Consider the following 21,440-nt stretch of genomic DNA (forward strand, 5'->3'; position numbering starts at 1 on the left):
TTTGTATTGAATCTTAGCATGTGACAATTTGTTGGATAGGTAAACAACATAACTACGACTTCCATGGGATATTTTTGCATTCTCAAAAAATTCGGCCAAAATGGAGGTTAAGAAAATCTCCTCGTTAATTTGGGACATTACTCGTTTTTGACCCTTTTTTACTAGGAATGCCATAATGTGGCCAATCTGCATTGAATCTTAGCGTGTGACAATTCGTTGGATATGTAAACAACATAACTACGACTTCCATGGGATATTTTTGCATTCTCTAAAAATTCGGCCAAAATGGAGGTTAAGAAAATCTCCTCGTTAATTTAGGACATTACTCGTTTTCGACCCTTTTTAACTAAGAAGGCCATAATGTGGCCGATTTGCATTGAATCTTAGCATGTGACAATTCGTTGGATAGGTAAACAACATAACTACGACTTCCATGGTATATTTTTGCATTCTCTAAAAATTCGGCCAAAATGGAGGTTAAAAAAATCTCCTCGTTAATTTAGGACATTACTCGTTTTCGACCCTTTTTTACTAGGAAGGCCATAAAGTGGCCGATTTGTATTGAATCTTTGCATGTGACAATTCGTTGGATAGGTAAACAACATAACTACGACTTCCATGGGATATTTTTGCATTCTCTAAAAATTCGGACAAAATGGAGGTTAAGAAAATTTCCTCGTTAATTTAGGACATTACTCGTTTTCGACCCTTTTTAACTAGGAAGGCCATAATGTGGCCGATTTGCATTGAATCTTAGCATGTGACAATTCGTTGGATAGGTAAACAACATAACTACGACTTCCATGGTATATTTTTGCATTCTCTAAAAATTCGGCCAAAATGGAGGTTAAAAAAATCTCCTCGTTAATTTAGGACATTACTCCTTTTCGACCCTTTTTTACTAGGAAGGCCATAAAGTGGCCGATTTGTATTGAATCTTAGCAAGTGACAATTCGTTGGATAGGTAAACAACATGAATACGACTTCCATGGGATATTTTTGCATTCTCTAAAAATTCGGACAAAATGGAGGTTAAGAAAATTTCCTCGTTAATTTAGGACATTACTCGTTTTCGACCCTTTTTTACTAGGAAGGCCATAAAGTGGCCGATTTGTATTGAATCTTAGCAAGTGACAATTTGTTGGATAGGTAAACAACATAGCTACGACTGCCATGGTATATTTTTGCATTCTCTAAAAATTCGGCCAAAATGGAGGTTAAGAAAATCTCCTCGTTAATTTAGGACATTACTCGTATTCGACCCTTTTTTATTAGGAAGGCCATAAAGTGGCCGATTTGTATTGAATCTTAGCATGTGACAATTTGTTGGATAGGTAAACAACATAACTACGACTTCCATGGGATATTTTTGCATTCTCAAAAAATTCGGCCAAAATGGAGGTTAAGAAAATCTCCTCGTTAATTTGGGACATTACTCGTTTTTGACCCTTTTTTACTAGGAATGCCATAATGTGGCCAATCTGCATTGAATCTTAGCGTGTGACAATTCGTTGGATATGTAAACAACATAACTACGACTTCCATGGGATATTTTTGCATTCTCTAAAAATTCGGCCAAAATGGAGGTTAAGAAAATCTCCTCGTTAATTTAGGACATTACTCGTTTTCGACCCTTTTTAACTAAGAAGGCCATAATGTGGCCGATTTGCATTGAATCTTAGCATGTGACAATTCGTTGGATAGGTAAACAACATAACTACGACTTCCATGGTATATTTTTGCATTCTCTAAAAATTCGGCCAAAATGGAGGTTAAAAAAATCTCCTCGTTAATTTAGGACATTACTCGTTTTCGACCCTTTTTTACTAGGAAGGCCATAAAGTGGCCGATTTGTATTGAATCTTTGCATGTGACAATTCGTTGGATAGGTAAACAACATAACTACGACTTCCATGGGATATTTTTGCATTCTCTAAAAATTCGGACAAAATGGAGGTTAAGAAAATTTCCTCGTTAATTTAGGACATTACTCGTTTTCGACCCTTTTTAACTAGGAAGGCCATAATGTGGCCGATTTGCATTGAATCTTAGCATGTGACAATTCGTTGGATAGGTAAACAACATAACTACGACTTCCATGGTATATTTTTGCATTCTCTAAAAATTCGGCCAAAATGGAGGTTAAAAAAATCTCCTCGTTAATTTAGGACATTACTCCTTTTCGACCCTTTTTTACTAGGAAGGCCATAAAGTGGCCGATTTGTATTGAATCTTAGCAAGTGACAATTCGTTGGATAGGTAAACAACATGAATACGACTTCCATGGGATATTTTTGCATTCTCTAAAAATTCGGACAAAATGGAGGTTAAGAAAATTTCCTCGTTAATTTAGGACATTACTCGTTTTCGACCCTTTTTTACTAGGAAGGCCATAAAGTGGCCGATTTGTATTGAATCTTAGCAAGTGACAATTTGTTGGATAGGTAAACAACATAGCTACGACTGCCATGGTATATTTTTGCATTCTCTAAAAATTCGGCCAAAATGGAGGTTAAGAAAATCTCCTCGTTAATTTAGGACATTACTCGTATTCGACCCTTTTTTATTAGGAAGGCCATAAAGTGGCCGATTTGTATTGAATCTTAGCATGTGACAATTTGTTGGATAGGTAAACAACATAACTACGACTTCCATGGGATATTTTTGCATTCTCAAAAAATTCGGCCAAAATGGAGGTTAAGAAAATCTCCTCGTTAATTTGGGACATTACTCGTTTTTGACCCTTTTTTACTAGGAATGCCATAATGTGGCCAATCTGCATTGAATCTTAGCGTGTGACAATTCGTTGGATATGTAAACAACATAACTACGACTTCCATGGGATATTTTTGCATTCTCTAAAAATTCGGCCAAAATGGAGGTTAAGAAAATCTCCTCGTTAATTTAGGACATTACTCGTTTTCGACCCTTTTTAACTAAGAAGGCCATAATGTGGCCGATTTGCATTGAATCTTAGCATGTGACAATTCGTTGGATAGGTAAACAACATAACTACGACTTCCATGGTATATTTTTGCATTCTCTAAAAATTCGGCCAAAATGGAGGTTAAAAAAATCTCCTCGTTAATTTAGGACATTACTCGTTTTCGACCCTTTTTTACTAGGAAGGCCATAAAGTGGCCGATTTGTATTGAATCTTTGCATGTGACAATTCGTTGGATAGGTAAACAACATAACTACGACTTCCATGGGATATTTTTGCATTCTCTAAAAATTCGGACAAAATGGAGGTTAAGAAAATTTCCTCGTTAATTTAGGACATTACTCGTTTTCGACCCTTTTTAACTAGGAAGGCCATAATGTGGCCGATTTGCATTGAATCTTAGCATGTGACAATTCGTTGGATAGGTAAACAACATAACTACGACTTCCATGGTATATTTTTGCATTCTCTAAAAATTCGGCCAAAATGGAGGTTAAAAAAATTTCCTCGTTAATTTAGGACATTACTCGTTTTCGACCCTTTTTTACTAGGAAGGCCATAAAGTGGCCGATTTGTATTGAATCTTAGCAAGTGACAATTTGTTGGATAGGTAAACAACATAGCTACGACTGCCATGGTATATTTTTGCATTCTCTAAAAATTCGGCCAAAATGGAGTTTAAGAAAATCTCCTCGTTAATTTAGGACATTACTCGTATTCGACCCTTTTTTATTAGGAAGGCCATAAAGTGGCCGATTTGTATTGAATCTTAGCATGTGACAATTTGTTGGATAGGTAAACAACATAACTACGACTTCCATGGGATATTTTTGCATTCTCAAAAAATTCGGCCAAAATGGAGGTTAAGAAAATCTCCTCGTTAATTTGGGACATTACTCGTTTTTGACCCTCTTTTACTAGGAATGCCATAATGTGGCCAATCTGCATTGAATCTTAGCGTGTGACAATTCGTTGGATATGTAAACAACATAACTACGACTTCCATGGGATATTTTTGCATTCTCTAAAAATTCGGCCAAAATGGAGGTTAAGAAAATCTCCTCGTTAATTTAGGACATTACTCGTTTTCGACCCTTTTTAACTAAGAAGGCCATAATGTGGCCGATTTGCATTGAATCTTAGCATGTGACAATTCGTTGGATAGGTAAACAACATAACTACGACTTCCATGGTATATTTTTGCATTCTCTAAAAATTCGGCCAAAATGGAGGTTAAAAAAATCTCCTCGTTAATTTAGGACATTACTCGTTTTCGACCCTTTTTTACTAGGAAGGCCATAAAGTGGCCGATTTGTATTTAATCTTTGCATGTGACAATTCGTTGGATAGGTAAACAACATAACTACGACTTCCATGGGATATTTTTGCATTCTCTAAAAATTCGGACAAAATGGAGGTTAAGAAAATTTCCTCGTTAATTTAGGACATTACTCGTTTTCGACCCTTTTTAACTAGGAAGGCCATAATGTGGCCGATTTGCATTGAATCTTAGCATGTGACAATTCGTTGGATAGGTAAACAACATAACTACGACTTCCATGGTATATTTTTGCATTCTCTAAAAATTCGGCCAAAATGGAGGTTAAAAAAATCTCCTCGTTAATTTAGGACATTACTCGTTTTCGACCCTTTTTTACTAGGAAGGCCATAAAGTGGCCGATTTGTATTGAATCTTAGCAAGTGACAATTCGTTGGATAGGTAAACAACATAAATACGACTTCCATGGGATATTTTTGCATTCTCTAAAAATTCGGACAAAATGGAGGTTAAGAAAATTTCCTCGTTAATTTAGGACATTACTCGTTTTCGACCCTTTTTTATTAGGAAGGCCATAAAGTGGCCGACTTGTATTGAATCTTAGCATGTGACAATTCGTTGGATAGGTAAACAACATAACTACGACTTCCATGGGATATTTTTGCATTCTCAAAAAATTCGGCCAAAATGGAGGTTAAGAAAATCTCCTCGTTTCGTTTTCGACCCTTTTTTACTAGGAAGGCCTTAATGTGGCCGATTTGCATTGAATCTTCGCATGTGAAAATTTGTTGGATAGGTAAACAACATAGCTACGACTGCCATGGTATATTTTTGCATTCTCTAAAAATTCGGCCAAAATGGAGGTTATGAAAATCTCCTCGTTAATTTAGGACATTACTCGTTTTCGACCCTTTTTAACTAGGAATGCCATAAAGTGGCCGATTTGTATTGAATCTTAGCATGTGACAATTCTTGGATAGGGAAACAACATAACTACGACTTCCATGGGATATTTTTGCATTCTCTAAAAATTCAGCCAAAATGGAGGTTAAGAAAATCTCCTCGTTAATTTGGGACATTACTCGTTTTCGACCCTTTTTTACTAGGAATGCCATAATGTGGCCAATCTGCATTGAATCTTAGCGTGTGACAATTCGTTGGATAGGTAAACAACATAACTACGACTTCCATGGGATATTTTTGCATTCTCTAAAAATTCGGACAAAATGGAGGTTAAGAATATTTCCTCGTTAATTTAGGACATTACTCGTTTTCGACCCTTTTTTTACTAGGAAGGCCATAATGTGGCCGATTTGCATTGAATCTTCGCATGTGACAATTTGTTGGATAGGTAAACAACATAGCTACGACTGCCATGGTATATTTTTGCATTCTCTAAAAATTCGGCCAAAATGGAGGTTAAGAAAATCTCCTCGTTAATTGAGGACATTACTCGTTTTTGACCCTTTTTTACTAGGAATGCCATAATGTGGCCAATCTGCATTGAATCTTAGCGTGTGACAATACGTTGGATATGTAAACAACATAACTACGACTTCCATGGGATATTTTTGCATTCTCTAAAAATTTGGCCAAAATGGAGGTTAAGAAAATCTCCTCGTTAATTTAGGACATTACTCGTTTTCGACCCTTTTTTACTAGGAAGGCCATAATGTGGCCGATTTGCATTGAATCTTCGCATGTGAAAATTTGTTGGATAGGTAAACAACATAGCTACGACTGCCATGGTATATTTTTGCATTCTCTAAAAATTCGGCCAAAATGGAGGTTAAGAAAATCTCCTCGTTAATTTAGGACATTACTCGTTTTCGACCCTTTTTAACTAGGAAGGCCATAAAGTGGCCGATTTGTATTGAATCTTAGCATGTGACAATTCTTGGATAGGGAAACAACATAACTACGACTTCCATGGGATATTTTTGCATTCTCTAAAAATTCAGCCAAAATGGAGGTTAAGAAAATCTCCTCGTTAATTTGGGACATTACTCGTTTTCGACCCTTTTTTACTAGGAATGCCATAATGTGGCCAATCTGCATTGAATCTTAGCGTGTGACAATTCGTTGGATAGGTAAACAACATAACTACGACTTCCATGGGATATTTTTGCATTCTCTAAAAATTCGGACAAAATGGAGGTTAAGAATATTTCCTCGTTAATTTAGGACATTACTCGTTTTCGACCCTTTTTTTACTAGGAAGGCCATAATGTGGCCGATTTGCATTGAATCTTCGCATGTGACAATTTGTTTGATAGGTAAACAACATAGCTACGACTGCCATGGTATATTTTTGCATTCTCTAAAAATTCGGCCAAAATGGAGGTTAAGAAAATCTCCTCGTTAATTTGGGACATTACTCGTTTTTGACCCTTTTTTACTAGGAATGCCATAATGTGGCCAATCTGCATTGAATCTTAGCGTGTGACAATTCGTTGGATATGTAAACAACATAACTACGACTTCCATGGGATATTTTTGCATTCTCTAAAAATTCGGCCAAAATGGAGGTTAAGAAAATCTCCTCGTTAATTTAGGACATTACTCGTTTTCGACCCTTTTTAACTAAGAAGGCCATAATGTGGCCGATTTGCATTGAATCTTAGCATGTGACAATTCGTTGGATAGGTAAACAACATAACTACGACTTCCATGGTATATTTTTGCATTCTCTAAAAATTCGGCCAAAATGGAGGTTAAAAAAATCTCCTCGTTAATTTAGGACATTACTCGTTTTCGACCCTTTTTTACTAGGAAGGCCATAAAGTGGCCGATTTGTATTGAATCTTTGCATGTGACAATTCGTTGGATAGGTAAACAACATAACTACGACTTCCATGGGATATTTTTGCATTCTCTAAAAATTCGGACAAAATGGAGGTTAAGAAAATTTCCTCGTTAATTTAGGACATTAATCGTTTTCGACCCTTTTTAACTAGGAAGGCCATAATGTGGCCGATTTGCATTGAATCTTAGCATATGACAATTCGTTGGATAGGTAAACAACATAGCTACGACTTCCATGGTATATTTTTGCGTTCTCTAAAAATTCGGCCAAAATGGAGGTTAAGAAAATCTCCTCGTTAATTTAGGACATTACTCGTTTTCGACCCTTTTTAACTAGGAAGGCCATAAAGTGGCCGATTTGTATTGAATCTTAGCAAGTGACAATTCGTTGGATAGGTAAACAACATAAATACGACTTCCATGGGATATTTTTGCATTCTCTAAAAATTCAGCCAAAATGGAGGTTAAGAAAATCTCCTCGTTAATTTGGGACATTACTCGTTTTCGACCCTTTTTTACTAGGAATGCCATAATGTGGCCAATCTGCATTGAATCTTAGCGTGTGACAATTCGTTGGATAGGTAAACAACATAACTACGACTTCCATGGGATATTTTTGCATTCTCTAAAAATTCGGCCAAAATGGAGGTCAAGAAAATCTCCTCGTTAATTTAGGACATTACTCCTTTGCGACCCTTTTTTACTAGGAAGGCCATAAAGTGGCCGATTTGTATTGAATCTTAGCAAGTGACAATTCGTTGGATAGGTAAACAACATAACTACGACTTCCATGGGATATTTTTGCATTCTCTAAAAATTCGGACAAAATGGAGGTTAAGAATATTTCCTCGTTAATTTAGGACATTACTCGTTTTCGACCCTTTTTTACTAGGAAGGCCATAATGTGGCCGATTTGCATTGAATCTTCGCATGTGACAATTTGTTGGATAGGTAAACAACATAGCTACGACTGCCATGGTATATTTTTGCATTCTCTCAAAATTCGGCCAAAATGGAGGTTAAGAAAATCTCCTCGTTAATTTAGGACATTACTCGTATTCGACCCTTTTTTATTAGGAAGGCCATAAAGTGGCCGATTTGTATTGAATCTTAGCATGTGACAATTTGTTGGATAGGTAAACAACATAACTACGACTTCCATGGGATATTTTTTCATTCTCAAAAAATTCGGCCAAAATGGAGGTTAAGAAAATCTCCTCGTTAATTTGGGACATTACTCGTTTTTGACCCTTTTTTACTAGGAATGCCATATTGTGGCCAATCTGCATTGAATCTTAGCGTGTGACAATTCGTTGGATATGTAAACAACATAACTACGACTTCCATGGGATATTTTTGCATTCTCTAAAAATTCGGCCAAAATGGAGGTTAAGAAAATCTCCTCGTTAATTTAGGACATTACTCGTTTTCGACCCTTTTTAACTAAGAAGGCCATCATGTGGCCGATTTGCATTGAATCTTAGCATGTGACAATTCGTTGGATAGGTAAACAACATAACTACGACTTCCATGGTATATTTTTGCATTCTCTAAAAATTCGGCCAAAATGGAGGTTAAAAAAATCTCCTCGTTAATTTAGGACATTACTCGTTTTCGACCCTTTTTTACTAGGAAGGCCATAAAGTGGCCGATTTGTATTGAATCTTTGCATGTGACAATTCGTTGGATAGGTAAACAACATAACTACGACTTCCATGGGATATTTTTGCATTCTCTAAAAATTCGGACAAAATGGAGGTTAAGAAAATCTCCTCGTTAATTTGGGACATTACTCGTTTTCGACCCTTTTTTACTAGGAATGCCATAATGTGGCCAATCTGCATTGAATCTTAGCGTGTGACAATTCGTTGGATAGGTAAACAACATAACTACGACTTCCATGGGATATTTTTGCATTCTCTAAAAATTCGGACAAAATGGAGGTTAAGAATATTTCCTCGTTAATTTAGGACATTACTCGTTTTCGACCCTTTTTTTACTAGGAAGGCCATAATGTGGCCGATTTGCATTGAATCTTCGCATGTGACAATTTGTTGGATAGGTAAACAACATAGCTACGACTGCCATGGTATATTTTTGCATTCTCTAAAAATTCGGCCAAAATGGAGGTTAAGAAAATCTCCTCGTTAATTTGGGACATTACTCGTTTTTGACCCTTTTTTACTAGGAATGCCATAATGTGGCCAATCTGCATTGAATCTTAGCGTGTGACAATTCGTTGGATATGTAAACAACATAACTACGACTTCCATGGGATATTTTTGCATTCTCTAAAAATTCGGCCAAAATGGAGGTTAAGAAAATCTCCTCGTTAATTTAGGACATTACTCGTTTTCGACCCTTTTTAACTAAGAAGGCCATAATGTGGCCGATTTGCATTGAATCTTAGCATGTGACAATTCGTTGGATAGGTAAACAACATAACTACGACTTCCATGGTATATTTTTGCATTCTCTAAAAATTCGGCCAAAATGGAGGTTAAAAAAATCTCCTCGTTAATTTAGGACATTACTCCTTTTCGACCCTTTTTTACTAGGAAGGCCATAAAGTGGCCGATTTGTATTGAATCTTAGCAAGTGACAATTCGTTGGATAGGTAAACAACATGAATACGACTTCCATGGGATATTTTTGCATTCTCTAAAAATTCGGACAAAATGGAGGTTAAGAAAATTTCCTCGTTAATTTAGGACATTACTCGTTTTCGACCCTTTTTTACTAGGAAGGCCATAAAGTGGCCGATTTGTATTGAATCTTAGCAAGTGACAATTTGTTGGATAGGTAAACAACATAGCTACGACTGCCATGGTATATTTTTGCATTCTCTAAAAATTCGGCCAAAATGGAGGTTAAGAAAATCTCCTCGTTAATTTAGGACATTACTCGTATTCGACCCTTTTTTATTAGGAAGGCCATAAAGTGGCCGATTTGTATTGAATCTTAGCATGTGACAATTTGTTGGATAGGTAAACAACATAACTACGACTTCCATGGGATATTTTTGCATTCTCAAAAAATTCGGCCAAAATGGAGGTTAAGAAAATCTCCTCGTTAATTTGGGACATTACTCGTTTTTGACCCTTTTTTACTAGGAATGCCATAATGTGGCCAATCTGCATTGAATCTTAGCGTGTGACAATTCGTTGGATATGTAAACAACATAACTACGACTTCCATGGGATATTTTTGCATTCTCTAAAAATTCGGCCAAAATGGAGGTTAAGAAAATCTCCTCGTTAATTTAGGACATTACTCGTTTTCGACCCTTTTTAACTAAGAAGGCCATAATGTGGCCGATTTGCATTGAATCTTAGCATGTGACAATTCGTTGGATAGGTAAACAACATAACTACGACTTCCATGGTATATTTTTGCATTCTCTAAAAATTCGGCCAAAATGGAGGTTAAAAAAATCTCCTCGTTAATTTAGGACATTACTCGTTTTCGACCCTTTTTTACTAGGAAGGCCATAAAGTGGCCGATTTGTATTGAATCTTTGCATGTGACAATTCGTTGGATAGGTAAACAACATAACTACGACTTCCATGGGATATTTTTGCATTCTCTAAAAATTCGGACAAAATGGAGGTTAAGAAAATTTCCTCGTTAATTTAGGACATTACTCGTTTTCGACCCTTTTTAACTAGGAAGGCCATAATGTGGCCGATTTGCATTGAGTCTTAGCATGTGACAATTCGTTGGATAGGTAAACAACATAACTACGACTTCCATGGTATATTTTTGCATTCTCTAAAAATTCGGCCAAAATGGAGGTTAAAAAAATTTCCTCGTTAATTTAGGACATTACTCGTTTTCGACCCTTTTTTACTAGGAAGGCCATAAAGTGGGCGATTTGTATTGAATCTTAGCAAGTGACAATTTGTTGGATAGGTAAACAACATAGCTACGACTGCCATGGTATATTTTTGCATTCTCTAAAAATTCGGCCAAAATGGAGTTTAAGAAAATCTCCTCGTTAATTTAGGACATTACTCGTATTCGACCCTTTTTTATTAGGAAGGCCATAAAGTGGCCGATTTGTATTGAATCTTAGCATGTGACAATTTGTTGGATAGGTAAACAACATAACTACGACTTCCATGGGATATTTTTGCATTCTCAAAAAATTCGGCCAAAATGGAGGTTAAGTAAATCTCCTCGTTAATTTGGGACATTACTCGTTTTTGACCCTCTTTTACTAGGAATGCCATAATGTGGCCAATCTGCATTGAATCTTAGCGTGTGACAATTCGTTGGATATGTAAACAACATAACTACGACTTCCATGGGATATTTTTGCATTCTCTAAAAATTCGGCCAAAATGGAGGTTAAGAAAATCTCCTCGTTAATTTAGGACATTACTCGTTTTCGACCCTTTTTAACTAAGAAGGCCATAATGTGGCCGATTTGCATTGAATCTTAGCATGTGACAATTCGTTGGATAGGTAAACAACATAACTACGACTTCCATGGTATATTTTTGCATTCTCTAAAAATTCGGCCAAAATGGAGGTTAAAAAAATCTCCTCGTTAATTTAGGACATTACTCGTTTTCGACCCTTTTTTACTAGGAAGGCCATAAAGTGGCCGATTTGTATTTAATCTTTGCATGTGACAATTCGTTGGATAGGTAAACAACATAACTACGACTTCCATGGGATATTTTTGCATTCTCTAAAAATTCGGACAAAATGGAGGTTAAGAAAATTTCCTCGTTAATTTAGGACATTACTCGTTTTCGACCCTTTTTAACTAGGAAGGCCATAATGTGGCCGATTTGCATTGAATCTTAGCATGTGACAATTCGTTGGATAGGTAAACAACATAACTACGACTTCCATGGTATATTTTTGCATTCTCTAAAAATTCGGCCAAAATGGAGGTTAAAAAAATCTCCTCGTTAATTTAGGACATTACTCGTTTTCGACCCTTTTTTACTAGGAAGGCCATAAAGTGGCCGATTTGTATTTAATCTTTGCATGTGACAATTCGTTGGATAGGTAAACAACATAACTACGACTTCCATGGGATATTTTTGCATTCTCTAAAAATTCGGACAAAATGGAGGTTAAGAAAATTTCCTCGTTAATTTAGGACATTACTCGTTTTCGACCCTTTTTAACTAGGAAGGCCATAATGTGGCCGATTTGCATTGAATCTTAGCATGTGACAATTCGTTGGATAGGTAAACAACATAACTACGACTTCCATGGTATATTTTTGCATTCTCTAAAAATTCGGCCAAAATGGAGGTTAAAAAAATCTCCTCGTTAATTTAGGACATTACTCGTTTTCGACCCTTTTTTACTAGGAAGGCCATAAAGTGGCCGATTTGTATTGAATCTTTGCATGTGACAATTCGTTGGATAGGTAAACAACATAACTACGACTTCCATGGGATATTTTTGCATTCTCTAAAAATTCGGACAAAATGGAGGTTAAGAAAATCTCCTCGTTAATTTGGGACATTACTCGTTTTCGACCCTTTTTTACTAGGAATGCCATAATGTGGCCAATCTGCATTGAATCTTAGCGTGTGACAATTCGTTGGATAGGTAAACAACATAACTACGACTTCCATGGGATATTTTTGCATTCTCTAAAAATTCGGACAAAATGGAGGTTAAGAATATTTCCTCGTTAATTTAGGACATTACTCGTTTTCGACCCTTTTTTTACTAGGAAGGCCATAATGTGGCCGATTTGCATTGAATCTTCGCATGTGACAATTTGTTGGATAGGTAAACAACATAGCTACGACTGCCATGGTATATTTTTGCATTCTCTAAAAATTCGGCCAAAATGGAGGTTAAGAAAATCTCCTCGTTAATTTGGGACATTACTCGTTTTTGACCCTTTTTTACTAGGAATGCCATAATGTGGCCAATCTGCATTGAATCTTAGCGTGTGACAATTCGTTGGATATGTAAACAACATAACTACGACTTCCATGGGATATTTTTGCATTCTCTAAAAATTCGGCCAAAATGGAGGTTAAGAAAATCTCCTCGTTAATTTAGGACATTACTCGTTTTCGACCCTTTTTAACTAAGAAGGCCATAATGTGGCCGATTTGCATTGAATCTTAGCATGTGACAATTCGTTGGATAGGTAAACAACATAACTACGACTTCCATGGTATATTTTTGCATTCTCTAAAAATTCGGCCAAAATGGAGGTTAAAAAAATCTCCTCGTTAATTTAGGACATTACTCCTTTTCGACCCTTTTTTACTAGGAAGGCCATAAAGTGGCCGATTTGTATTGAATCTTAGCAAGTGACAATTCGTTGGATAGGTAAACAACATGAATACGACTTCCATGGGATATTTTTGCATTCTCTAAAAATTCGGACAAAATGGAGGTTAAGAAAATTTCCTCGTTAATTTAGGACATTACTCGTTTTCGACCCTTTTTTACTAGGAAGGCCATAAAGTGGCCGATTTGTATTGAATCTTAGCAAGTGACAATTTGTTGGATAGGTAAACAACATAGCTACGACTGCCATGGTATATTTTTGCATTCTCTAAAAATTCGGCCAAAATGGAGGTTAAGAAAATCTCCTCGTTAATTTAGGACATTACTCGTATTCGACCCTTTTTTATTAGGAAGGCCATAAAGTGGCCGATTTGTATTGAATCTTAGCATGTGACAATTTGTTGGATAGGTAAACAACATAACTACGACTTCCATGGGATATTTTTGCATTCTCAAAAAATTCGGCCAAAATGGAGGTTAAGAAAATCTCCTCGTTAATTTGGGACATTACTCGTTTTTGACCCTTTTTTACTAGGAATGCCATAATGTGGCCAATCTGCATTGAATCTTAGCGTGTGACAATTCGTTGGATATGTAAACAACATAACTACGACTTCCATGGGATATTTTTGCATTCTCTAAAAATTCGGCCAAAATGGAGGTTAAGAAAATCTCCTCGTTAATTTAGGACATTACTCGTTTTCGACCCTTTTTAACTAAGAAGGCCATAATGTGGCCGATTTGCATTGAATCTTAGCATGTGACAATTCGTTGGATAGGTAAACAACATAACTACGACTTCCATGGTATATTTTTGCATTCTCTAAAAATTCGGCCAAAATGGAGGTTAAAAAAATCTCCTCGTTAATTTAGGACATTACTCGTTTTCGACCCTTTTTTACTAGGAAGGCCATAAAGTGGCCGATTTGTATTGAATCTTTGCATGTGACAATTCGTTGGATAGGTAAACAACATAACTACGACTTCCATGGGATATTTTTGCATTCTCTAAAAATTCGGACAAAATGGAGGTTAAGAAAATTTCCTCGTTAATTTAGGACATTACTCGTTTTCGACCCTTTTTAACTAGGAAGGCCATAATGTGGCCGATTTGCATTGAGTCTTAGCATGTGACAATTCGTTGGATAGGTAAACAACATAACTACGACTTCCATGGTATATTTTTGCATTCTCTAAAAATTCGGCCAAAATGGAGGTTAAAAAAATTTCCTCGTTAATTTAGGACATTACTCGTTTTCGACCCTTTTTTACTAGGAAGGCCATAAAGTGGGCGATTTGTATTGAATCTTAGCAAGTGACAATTTGTTGGATAGGTAAACAACATAGCTACGACTGCCATGGTATATTTTTGCATTCTCTAAAAATTCGGCCAAAATGGAGTTTAAGAAAATCTCCTCGTTAATTTAGGACATTACTCGTATTCGACCCTTTTTTATTAGGAAGGCCATAAAGTGGCCGATTTGTATTGAATCTTAGCATGTGACAATTTGTTGGATAGGTAAACAACATAACTACGACTTCCATGGGATATTTTTGCATTCTCAAAAAATTCGGCCAAAATGGAGGTTAAGTAAATCTCCTCGTTAATTTGGGACATTACTCGTTTTTGACCCTCTTTTACTAGGAATGCCATAATGTGGCCAATCTGCATTGAATCTTAGCGTGTGACAATTCGTTGGATATGTAAACAACATAACTACGACTTCCATGGGATATTTTTGCATTCTCTAAAAATTCGGCCAAAATGGAGGTTAAGAAAATCTCCTCGTTAATTTAGGACATTACTCGTTTTCGACCCTTTTTAACTAAGAAGGCCATAATGTGGCCGATTTGCATTGAATCTTAGCATGTGACAATTCGTTGGATAGGTAAACAACATAACTACGACTTCCATGGTATATTTTTGCATTCTCTAAAAATTCGGCCAAAATGGAGGTTAAAAAAATCTCCTCGTTAATTTAGGACATTACTCGTTTTCGACCCTTTTTTACTAGGAAGGCCATAAAGTGGCCGATTTGTATTTAATCTTTGCATGTGACAATTCGTTGGATAGGTAAACAACATAACTACGACTTCCATGGGATATTTTTGCATTCTCTAAAAATTCGGACAAAATGGAGGTTAAGAAAATTTCCTCGTTAATTTAGGACATTACTCGTTTTCGACCCTTTTTAACTAGGAAGGCCATAATGTGGCCGATTTGCATTGAATCTTAGCATGTGACAATTCGTTGGATAGGTAAACAACATAACTACGACTTCCATGGTATATTTTTGCATTCTCTAAAAATTCGGCCAAAATGGAGGTTAAAAAAATCTCCTCGTTAATTTAGGACATTACTCGTTTTCGACCCTTTTTTACTAGGAAGGCCATAAAGTGGCCGATTTGTATTGAATCTTAGCAAGTGACAATTCGTTGGATAGGTAAACAACATAAATACGACTTCCATGGGATATTTTTGCATTCTCTAAAAATTCGGACAAAATGGAGGTTAAGAAAATTTCCTCGTTAATTTAGGACATTACTCGTTTTCGACCCTTTTTTATTAGGAAGGCCATAAAGTGGCCGACTTGTATTGAATCTTAGCATGTGACAATTCGTTGGATAGGTAAACAACATAACTACGACTTCCATGGGATATTTTTGCATTCTCAAAAAATTCGGCCAAAATGGAGGTTAAGAAAATCTCCTCGTTTCGTTTTCGACCCTTTTTTACTAGGAAGGCCTTAATGTGGCCGATTTGCATTGAATCTTCGCATGTGAAAATTTGTTGGATAGGTAAACAACATAGCTACGACTGCCATGGTATATTTTTGCATTCTCTAAAAATTCGGCCAAAATGGAGGTTATGAAAATCTCCTCGTTAATTTAGGACATTACTCGTTTTCGACCCTTTTTAACTAGGAATGCCATAAAGTGGCCGATTTGTATTGAATCTTAGCATGTGACAATTCTTGGATAGGGAAACAACATAACTACGACTTCCATGGGATATTTTTGCATTCTCTAAAAATTCAGCCAAAATGGAGGTTAAGAAAATCTCCTCGTTAATTTGGGACATTACTCGTTTTCGACCCTTTTTTACTAGGAATGCCATAATGTGGCCAATCTGCATTGAATCTTAGCGTGTGACAATTCGTTGGATAGGTAAACAACATAACTACGACTTCCATGGGATATTTTTGCATTCTCTAAAAATTCGGACAAAATGGAGGTTAAGAATATTTCCTCGTTAATTTAGGACATTACTCGTTTTCGACCCTTTTTTTACTAGGAAGGCCATAATGTGGCCGATTTGCATTGAATCTTCGCATGTGACAATTTGTTGGATAGGTAAACAACATAGCTACGACTGCCATGGTATATTTTTGCATTCTCTAAAAATTCGGCCAAAATGGAGGTTAAGAAAATCTCCTCGTTAATTGAGGACATTACTCGTTTTTGACCCTTTTTTACTAGGAATGCCATAATGTGGCCAATCTGCATTGAATCTTAGCGTGTGACAATACGTTGGATATGTAAACAACATAACTACGACTTCCATGGGATATTTTTGCATTCTCTAAAAATTTGGCCAAAATGGAGGTTAAGAAAATCTCCTCGTTAATTTAGGACATTACTCGTTTTCGACCCTTTTTTACTAGGAAGGCCATAATGTGGCCGATTTGCATTGAATCTTCGCATGTGAAAATTTGTTGGATAGGTAAACAACATAGCTACGACTGCCATGGTATATTTTTGCATTCTCTAAAAATTCGGCCAAAATGGAGGTTAAGAAAATCTCCTCGTTAATTTAGGACATTACTCGTTTTCGACCCTTTTTAACTAGGAAGGCCATAAAGTGGCCGATTTGTATTGAATCTTAGCATGTGACAATTCTTGGATAGGGAAACAACATAACTACGACTTCCATGGGATATTTTTGCATTCTCTAAAAATTCAGCCAAAATGGAGGTTAAGAAAATCTCCTCGTTAATTTGGGACATTACTCGTTTTCGACCCTTTTTTACTAGGAATGCCATAATGTGGCCAATCTGCATTGAATCTTAGCGTGTGACAATTCGTTGGATAGGTAAACAACATAACTACGACTTCCATGGGATATTTTTGCATTCTCTAAAAATTCGGACAAAATGGAGGTTAAGAATATTTCCTCGTTAATTTAGGACATTACTCGTTTTCGACCCTTTTTTTACTAGGAAGGCCATAATGTGGCCGATTTGCATTGAATCTTCGCATGTGACAATTTGTTTGATAGGTAAACAACATAGCTACGACTGCCATGGTATATTTTTGCATTCTCTAAAAATTCGGCCAAAATGGAGGTTAAGAAAATCTCCTCGTTAATTTGGGACATTACTCGTTTTTGACCCTTTTTTACTAGGAATGCCATAATGTGGCCAATCTGCATTGAATCTTAGCGTGTGACAATTCGTTGGATATGTAAACAACATAACTACGACTTCCATGGGATATTTTTGCATTCTCTAAAAATTCGGCCAAAATGGAGGTTAAGAAAATCTCCTCGTTAATTTAGGACATTACTCGTTTTCGACCCTTTTTAACTAAGAAGGCCATAATGTGGCCGATTTGCATTGAATCTTAGCATGTGACAATTCGTTGGATAGGTAAACAACATAACTACGACTTCCATGGTATATTTTTGCATTCTCTAAAAATTCGGCCAAAATGGAGGTTAAAAAAATCTCCTCGTTAATTTAGGACATTACTCGTTTTCGACCCTTTTTTACTAGGAAGGCCATAAAGTGGCCGATTTGTATTGAATCTTTGCATGTGACAATTCGTTGGATAGGTAAACAACATAACTACGACTTCCATGGGATATTTTTGCATTCTCTAAAAATTCGGACAAAATGGAGGTTAAGAAAATTTCCTCGTTAATTTAGGACATTAATCGTTTTCGACCCTTTTTAACTAGGAAGGCCATAATGTGGCCGATTTGCATTGAATCTTAGCATATGACAATTCGTTGGATAGGTAAACAACATAGCTACGACTTCCATGGTATATTTTTGCGTTCTCTAAAAATTCGGCCAAAATGGAGGTTAAGAAAATCTCCTCGTTAATTTAGGACATTACTCGTTTTCGACCCTTTTTAACTAGGAAGGCCATAAAGTGGCCGATTTGTATTGAATCTTAGCAAGTGACAATTCGTTGGATAGGTAAACAACATAAATACGACTTCCATGGGATATTTTTGCATTCTCTAAAAATTCAGCCAAAATGGAGGTTAAGAAAATCTCCTCGTTAATTTGGGACATTACTCGTTTTCGACCCTTTTTTACTAGGAATGCCATAATGTGGCCAATCTGCATTGAATCTTAGCGTGTGACAATTCGTTGGATAGGTAAACAACATAACTACGACTTCCATGGGATATTTTTGCATTCTCTAAAAATTCGGCCAAAATGGAGGTCAAGAAAATCTCCTCGTTAATTTAGGACATTACTCCTTTGCGACCCTTTTTTACTAGGAATGCCATAAAGTGGCCGATTTGTATTGAATCTTAGCAAGTGACAATTCGTTGGATAGGTAAACAACATAACTACGACTTCCATGGGATATTTTTGCATTCTCTAAAAATTCGGACAAAATGGAGGTTAAGAATATTTCCTCGTTAATTTAGGACATTACTCGTTTTCGACCCTTTTTTACTAGGAAGGCCATAATGTGGCCGATTTGCATTGAATCTTCGCATGTGACAATTTGTTGGATAGGTAAACAACATAGCTACGACTGCCATGGTATATTTTTGCATTCTCTCAAAATTCGGCCAAAATGGAGGTTAAGAAAATCTCCTCGTTAATTTAGGACATTACTCGTATTCGACCCTTTTTTATTAGGAAGGCCATAAAGTGGCTGATTTGTATTGAATCTTAGCATGTGACAATTTGTTGGATAGGTAAACAACATAACTACGACTTCCATGGGATATTTTTTCATTCTCAAAAAATTCGGCCAAAATGGAGGTTAAGAAAATCTCCTCGTTAATTTGGGACATTACTCGTTTTTGACCCTTTTTTACTAGGAATGCCATATTGTGGCCAATCTGCATTGAATCTTAGCGTGTGACAATTCGTTGGATATGTAAACAACATAACTACGACTTCCATGGGATATTTTTGCATTCTCTAAAAATTCGGCCAAAATGGAGGTTAAGAAAATCTCCTCGTTAATTTAGGACATTACTCGTTTTCGACCCTTTTTAACTAAGAAGGCCATAATGTGGCCGATTTGCATTGAATCTTAGCATGTGACAATTCGTTGGATAGGTAAACAACATAACTACGACTTCCATGGTATATTTTTGCATTCTCTAAAAATTCGGCCAAAATGGAGGTTAAAAAAATCTCCTCGTTAATTTAGGACATTACTCGTTTTCGACCCTTTTTTACTAGGAAGGCCATAAAGTGGCCGATTTGTATTGAATCTTTGCATGTGACAATTCGTTGGATAGGTAAACAACATAACTACGACTTCCATGGGATATTTTTGCATTCTCTAAAAATTCGGACAAAATGGAGGTTAAGAAAATCTCCTCGTTAATTTGGGACATTACTCGTTTTCGACCCTTTTTTACTAGGAATGCCATAATGTGGCCAATCTGCATTGAATCTTAGCGTGTGACAATTCGTTGGATAGGTAAACAACATAACTACGACTTCCATGGGATATTTTTGCATTCTCTAAAAATTCGGACAAAATGGAGGTTAAGAATATTTCCTCGTTAATTTAGGACATTACTCGTTTTCGACCCTTTTTTTACTAGGAAGGCCATAATGTGGCCGATTTGCATTGAATCTTCGCATGTGACAATTTGTTGGATAGGTAAACAACATAGCTACGACTGCCATGGTATATTTTTGCATTCTCTAAAAATTCGGCCAAAATGGAGGTTAAGAAAATCTCCTCGTTAATTTGGGACATTACTCGTTTTTGACCCTTTTTTACTAGGAATGCCATAATGTGGCCAATCTGCATTGAATCTTAGCGTGTGACAATTCGTTGGATATGTAAACAACATAACTACGACTTCCATGGGATATTTTTGCATTCTCTAAAAATTCGGCCAAAATGGAGGTTAAGAAAATCTCCTCGTTAATTTAGGACATTACTCGTTTTCGACCCTTTTTAACTAAGAAGGCCATAATGTGGCCGATTTGCATTGAATCTTAGCATGTGACAATTCGTTGGATAGGTAAACAACATAACTACGACTTCCATGGTATATTTTTGCATTCTCTAAAAATTCGGCCAAAATGGAGGTTAAAAAAATCTCCTCGTTAATTTAGGACATTACTCGTTTTCGACCCTTTTTTACTAGGAAGGCCATAAAGTGGCCGATTTGTATTGAATCTTTGCATGTGACAATTCGTTGGATAGGTAAACAACATAACTACGACTTCCATGGGATATTTTTGCATTCTCTAAAAATTCGGACAAAATGGAGGTTAAGAAAATTTCCTCGTTAATTTAGGACATTACTCGTTTTCGACCCTTTTTAACTAGGAAGGCCATAATGTGGCCGATTTGCATTGAATCTTAGCATGTGACAATTCGTTGGATAGGTAAACAACATAACTACGACTTCCATGGTATATTTTTTCATTCTCTAAAAATTCGGCCAAAATGGAGGTTAAAGAAATCTCCTCGTTAATTTAGGACATTACTCCTTTTCGACCCTTTTTTACTAGGAAGGCCATAAAGTGGCCGATTTGTATTGAATCTTAGCAAGTGACAATTCGTTGGATAGGTAAACAACATAAATACGACTTCCATGGGATATTTTTGCATTCTCTAAAAATTCGGACAAAATGGAGGTTAAGAAAATTTCCTCGTTAATTTAGGACATTACTCGTTTTCGACCCTTTTTTACTAGGAAGGCCATAAAGTGGCCGATTTGTATTGAATCTTAGCAAGTGACAATTTGTTGGATAGGTAAACAACATAGCTACGACTGCCATGGTATATTTTTGCATTCTCTAAAAATTCGGCCAAAATGGAGGTTAAGAAAATCTCCTCGTTAATTTAGGACATTACTCGTTTTCGACCCTTTTTAACTAGGAAGGCCATAAAGTGGCCGATTTGTAT

Source organism: Medicago sativa, chromosome 1 (genome assembly GCF_051527215.1).
Source record: "Medicago sativa cultivar Bolivia chromosome 1, Bolivia_mono, whole genome shotgun sequence".
In the NCBI taxonomy this organism is placed as follows: Eukaryota; Viridiplantae; Streptophyta; class Magnoliopsida; order Fabales; family Fabaceae; genus Medicago; species Medicago sativa.